This window comes from Tachyglossus aculeatus, chromosome 7 (assembly GCF_015852505.1).
Source record: "Tachyglossus aculeatus isolate mTacAcu1 chromosome 7, mTacAcu1.pri, whole genome shotgun sequence".
In the NCBI taxonomy this organism is placed as follows: Eukaryota; Metazoa; Chordata; class Mammalia; order Monotremata; family Tachyglossidae; genus Tachyglossus; species Tachyglossus aculeatus.
Genome location: NC_052072.1, coordinates 11,994,968 through 12,001,566, shown reverse-complemented (window position 1 = coordinate 12,001,566; position 6,599 = coordinate 11,994,968). Strand labels below are relative to the sequence as shown.

The following is a 6,599-nucleotide window of genomic DNA, read 5'->3' as shown; positions in this document are numbered from 1 at the left end:
GCAGTCTCAAAGGAACACGTCTACCAACTCTGTTATATTGTACTCTCCCAAGCGCTTAGTACTGTCCTCTTCACACAGTAAGCACTCAATAAATACAATTGTTTGATAAATGCGTGTCAACTATTAGGGCATTAAAATCAAAAGGATGGACATCTTCACTGCTGCACAAATAGTCAGTCTTGCCTCCATCCATAATTCATTCATTCATTCAATCGTATTTATCGAGCGCTTACTGTGTGCAGAGCACTGTACTAAGCGCTTGGGAAGTACAAGTTTTGGCAACATCTAGAGACGGTCCCTACCCAACAGCGGGCTCACAGTCTAGAAGGGGGAGACAGACAACAAAACAAACATATAAACCAAATAAAATGAATAGAATAAATACGTACAAGTAAAATAGAGTAATAAATATGTACAAACATATATACATATTCATTCATTCAATCGTATTTATTGAGCGAATACCTCTAGTGTATACCTCTCCTCAGAGCTACGATGGATGAATTTATTGTTTGGCGGATACTATATTTTCTTCTGAGCATCTGTCCTCTCCATCTTGGATTGTGAGCCCCTTATGGGACAGGGACTATGTTTTAACTGATTTTCTTGTAATTATCCCCAACATTTGGTACAGGGATTTGCACATTGTAAACTCATGATAGATGTTATTTATAATATCAGTGTGGTAATAGTATCTGTAGAGAGCCTTTCACTTAGCCTCTCACTCTGTCACCCGGGTATTTTAACAATAATGATAATAGATGAGGAAATACAAAAAAGAATGACCCCAGTCTCCCTTGCCCTAACCTACAGTTCTTGCTAAATACCTACAGAAAGCAGAACCCTGTAAGATGGAGACGTACATTGGAAGTAGATTCATTCATTCAATCGTCTTTATTGAGCACTTACTGTGTACTACACGCTTGGGAAGTACAAATCGGCAACATATAGAGATGGTCCCTACTCAGCAATGGGCTCACAGTCTAGAAAAGTAGATGCCACAGTCTCTGCCTCAAGGCATGTATAATCCAATGGAGGATCCAGGAAATAAAAATAATAATTGCGATATTTATTAAGATCTTACTATGTGCCAAGAACTGTACCAAGCACTAGGATGAATACGAGGAAATATGGGTTGAACATAGTCCCTTTCCCACATGGGGTTCACAGTCTCAATCCCCATTTTACAGATGAGGGAACTGAGGCACAGAGAAGTGACTTGTATAGTATCGTCTCCCAAGCATTTAGTACAGTGCTCTGTACACAGTAAGTGCTCAATAAATAGGATTGAATGACTGACAATAGCATGATAATAATAAGTTCTTGTCCAAATGACCTGGCCAAGGTCACACAGCAGAAAAAAGTTGGAGCCGGGATTAGAACCCAGGTCCTGTGTTCTAGAAGGTACGTAAGTAAACATGTGCCAGAAAAATAGCAAAGGACGATGCATCCGGAGGCAGCTGTGTGGTGGCTTAAAAGGAGTCATACTTCTGTTAGAAGATGATGCTGATTATTGTGAGATTGCATCTTTGAATGTGAATGTCAAGAAAAAAATCTCTTGCACACATACATTTTATTCATGGAAGTACAACTATGCCACTTTTCTCATCCCTTGCCATTCAGGTCAGCATTGCTCAGCCTGTAAGCTCGTTGTGGGCAGGGGATGCGTCTGTTTATTGTTGAATGAATGAATGAATCGGACCTAAGAGGGGAAAGGCCTATCCTAATACCAGCAGGACATGAACTTGGAGGAGGAAGGGATGAAAAATGAAAGATCAATCAATCAATGGCATTTATAAGCGCTTGGTACAGTGCTCTGCACATACGAAGTGCTCAATAAATACGATTGAATGAATGAATGAATTGAGCTCTTACTATGTGTAGAACACTGTACTAAGTGCTTGGGTGAGTACAATACAACAGAATTAGCAGACCCAATCTGTGCCCATAATGAGCTTTTACAGTTTAGAGGAAGCTTACAGTCTAGAGGAGATAATGAGATTTGTGGGTCCAATGGGGACCAGATGACACTGGTCTGGACAGACTTTGGGGAAAATGTTTTGCAAGAGCGGGGAGGACGTTATTTTCCACAGAGGCCAGGAGAGGAGCTTCTAAAAGCCCATTTCATTTGCTCAAAGGCTCAAAGTGCAGTGATCTTCAAATATCTCCTGTCTATTTATGCAGCGTGTCCTAGTAGGAAGAACACAGGTCCAGGAGTCAAAGGACCTGAGTTTAATTCTGGTGCCACCATTGGCTAGTTGAGTGACCTTGGTCAAGTCATTTAGCTTTTCTGGGCCTCAGTGTTCTCACCTCTAAAGTGAGAATTCTCTACCTGTTCTCTCTCTTACTTAGACTGGGAGTCCCACGGCATGTTAGACCTGAGTATTTTGTATCTACCCCAGCCCTCTGTACAGTGCTTGGCACAAAGTAAGTTCTTAATAAATACCACTACTATCATTATTACATCATTGTACTCTCCAAAGTACCCTTTTCTGCACACGTTAAGTGTTTGATAAGTACCTCTGATTCACTGAAATATATTTCATGAGACCAAGTCACTGATGTCACAGCATAGTATTCTCAGAGTTTTTCCACTTTACAAAAGTTCATTTTCTTCATTTTTGCCTATAGCTCATTAACTTCCAAAGTGGATCTGCAGTGGCCTAGGGCAATGACTCATAAGGAAACAAGAGGTTACACAAACTTCTGAGAATTCAAGTGAAATAAAACGGGAACAATTTAGTTAAGTGTGCTCAGGATTTCGTAACTTGGTCTGTTCCTTTCGTTGTCTGAATTTGGCTCACATTATATAAAATGAAATGCTTGATTCCATTTTCTTGTATCCCTAAGTGCTACTCCTTTCTTTATTGTGCTGAAATTAATTTTTGAGCCTACGAAAACAATTTCTAGATTTCTTTAGACTCAACTGCCCAAGCCTTAAGCTTCCACTCATATGCCATAGCAGCCCGACAATTGTGAATAATAAGATCTCTTGGCAAGCTCTTGATTTGTTTTGTATAAGCACTGCACAACTGATTAATGATTCTTAGTGAGTATTGATCCTCCAGTTACCGCAAGAATGGCTCATCAATGCCAAGATGAAATCTCTATCCCCTTCCCCTGACATGAAATCCGTGTCACTCTAATTTACAGCCTCCCTATTAACGGAAGAAAGATTACAATTGCTCTTTACTTTCAGGAGATCCTTGTCTATAGGTGCTTGTCACAGTTGAGTCCTCAGTCAATGCAAGAGTTTGCCAAAAAGTCCTTGGGCAGTGTTGATACAAGGACCTCCGGAATTCCTATTAACTAGAATTATATAACTCTCTGCTTACAACAGAAAACTTCCCTCACTTCGTCAGAAAAAAGTCTTGCTGGTCTTAGGCTGTCGCGTCATCTCTGACTCATAGCGACGGCATGGATACATCTCGCCCAGAACCCCCAACCTCCATCTGCAATCGTTCTGGTAGTGTATCCACAGAGTTTTCTTGGTCAAAATGTGGAAGTGGTTTATCATTGCCTCCTAACACACAGCAAACTTGAGTCGCCACCCTCGACTCTCTCCTATGCTGCTGCTGTCCAGTGCAGGTGCGTTGACTTGTAGCAGATTGCCTTCCATTCACTAGCCACTGCCCAAGCTAGGGATGGAATGGGTAGGCCTCTGCTTGACTCTCCCTCCAACAGTCAAGACTGGTAGAGGACTGGAAACTCTCCAGATGTGACCCTGAGAAGGACAGAAAAGAGTACCCAGACTTAAACACAATCCCAATGTGTCAATGCCCAAAGAGACTTTCCACTTAGGAGCAGGAGAATGGCCTAGTGGAAAGAGCCCGGACCTGGGAATCAGATGACCTGGGTTCTAATCCCACCTCCTCCACTTGTCTGCTGGGTGACCTAGGGCAAGTCACTTAAATTGCTCTGTGCTTCAGTTACCTTATCTGTAAAATGGGGATTAAGACTGTGAGCCCCATAAGGGACATAGACTGTGCTCAACCTGGTTAGCTTGTATCTACCCCAGCACTTAGTACAGTACCTGATACTTAGTAAGTGTTTAGCAAATACCATAAAGGGAAGAAGCATTGGAAGATGTAGAGCACCAAATCATCCAAGCTGACGTGCCAAATGTCAATCAGCAGGACACACCAAAATCCAAATCCATTCCTGGACAGTAAGTGATTATGTCAATGAGAAGCAGCGTGGTTCAGTGGAAAGAGCACAGGCTTGGGAGTCAGGGGTCATGGGTTCTAATCCCAGCTCCACCACATGTCAGCAGTGTGACTTTGGGCAAGTCACTTAACTTCTCTGTGCCTCAGTTACCTCATCTGCAAAGTGGGGATTAAAACTGTTAGCCCCACGTGGGACAACCTGATCACCCTGTATCCTCTCCAGCGCTTAGAATAGTGCTTTGCACATAGTAAGTGCTTAACAAATACCATTATTATTATTATTATTATTATTATTATTATTCTTAGATGTTGGGTACTCAACAATCTTTTTTTTCTGTTCTCACGGAGGGGACTCCAGTTGCTATAGCCCTTCCCATTTTCACAGTTACTGGAGATAAGACTCCAGTGAGAAGTAGTGTTAGTTCTAATGGAAAAAGTACCAGTCTTGGGAGTCGAAGGATCTGGGTTCTAGTTCTGCCTCTGCCACTAGTCTGCTGTGTGACCTCGGGCAAGTCACTTAACTTCCCTGTGCCTCATTCTCCTCATTTGTAAAACAGGGATTAAGTCCTTCTCCCTCCTACTTAGACTGTGAGCCCCAAGTGAGACAGGGACTGTGTCCAACCTGCTAATTTTGTATCTGCCTCTGTGCTTAGAACAGTGCATGGTACATTATGAGCGCTTAACAAATACCATTTAAAATAGTCCATCTGCAGTAACACACAAGCGATTGGGCTTGACTGAGATCTGCCTCTGACTGTAGTCATGGAAGGTGGCTTCGGAAGCAGCATGGCATATTGGATAGAGCACCGGCCTGGGAATCAGGAGGTCATGGGTTCTAATCAAGGCTCTGCCATTTGCCTGCTATGTGACATTGGACAATGTGCCAGGCACTGTATTGTTACTTCCCTTCTCTGTGCCTCAGTTACCTCATCTGTAAAATGGGGATGGAGACTGTGAGCCCCCAGTGGAACAGGGACTGCATCCATCCTGATTTGCTTGTATCCACCCTAGCACTTAGTACAGTGCTTGGCAGATAGTAAGTGCTTAAAAAATACCACGATTATTAATAATAATGATGATGGCATTTATTATGCGCTTATTATGTGCAAAGCACTGTTCTAAGTGCTGGGGAGGTTACAAGGTGATGAGGTTGTCCCACGGGGGGCTCACAGTCTTAATCCCCATTTTACAGATGAGGTAACTGAGGCACAGAGAAGTTAAGTGACTTGCCCAAAGTCATACGGCTGACAGTTGGTGAAGCCAGGATTTGAACCTTGACCTCTGACTCCATAGCCCGTGCTCTTTCCACTGAGCCACGCTGCTTCTCAAAAAAATTATTACTATTATCAGGTTGGTCCCTGCCTTCTCAAGTCTTCTTTCCTTCCACCCGCCACCCTGGCACTCCAACTGTGCTGGCCTTTGGGCTGTTGGGATCACTCTCGGGGCTCTTCATTTCTCCCCTGATGATAATGATAATAATAATAATGATGATGATTATGGTATTTGTTAAGCACTTACTATGTTCCAGGCACTGGGCACAAGCAAATCCGGCTGGACACAGTGCCTGTCCCATGTGGAGCTTACAGTCTTAATCCTCATTTACAGAAGATGTAATTGAGGCACAGAGAAGTGAAGTGACTTGCCCAAGGTCATACAGCAAACAAGTGGTTGAGGTGGGATTAGAACCCATGACCTTCTGACTCCCAAGCCCATGTTCTATCCTCTATGACATGCTGATTCACTGCCCTTAAATGCGGCCTCTAGGTGAAAAGAGTCATTTTTCTTTCAGGAAGAGAAAAAATGTCATTGTTGGGGGAAAAAATGGCAAGTGGAACGTGTGGGGTGCCTCTGGATGGGCACCTTAGTGTTTAGTTGGCTGTGGGAACCATTAAGGAAAGGGAAAATTCCTGGATGGACTGAAGAGTCTCCAACCACCCTAAATAAAGCATTTCAGTGTTAACTAATATGACAGACACATATGGCATTTGCTAAGTGCTTACTGTGTGTCAAGCACTGTTCTAAACACTGGGCTAGCTACAAGTTAATTAGGCCAGATAATGTCCCTGTCCCACATGGGGCTCAAAGGCTAAGCAGGAGGGAGAACAGATATCAAATCTCCATTTTACAGTTGAGGAATCTGAGGCACAGAGAAGTGAAGTGACTGCCCAACATCACACAGCAGACAGGTGGCAGAACCAGGATTAGAACTCAGGTTCTCTATTTCCTAGGCCCATGCTTTATCCACTAGGCAACACTCCTTCACATTTCCAATATTTCAAGAAGGGATTCTGTCCCTTCTCATCTTTCCCTTAGGTGTTTGGTAAACAGGTGTCCATCGTCTCTCCTTGCTTCCTCTTTGTCATCATCGTACCTTACCTTCTCATTTAGTTTGCCCTGTCTTAGGTTGAACAGCCTAGTATTTTCACTGTCTCC

The 6,599-nt window shown here is 43.1% G+C and overlaps 1 non-coding gene across 1 annotated transcript; it reads right to left on the bottom strand.

Annotated features, from left to right (window-relative positions):
- Positions 1-3,596: 3,596 nt before the first annotated feature.
- LOC119931028 lies at positions 3,597-3,734 on the bottom strand. The gene has a single exon (XR_005451897.1). It is a non-coding gene; the product is annotated as a small nucleolar RNA SNORA7 (small nucleolar RNA).
- Positions 3,735-6,599: the final 2,865 nt, after the last annotated feature.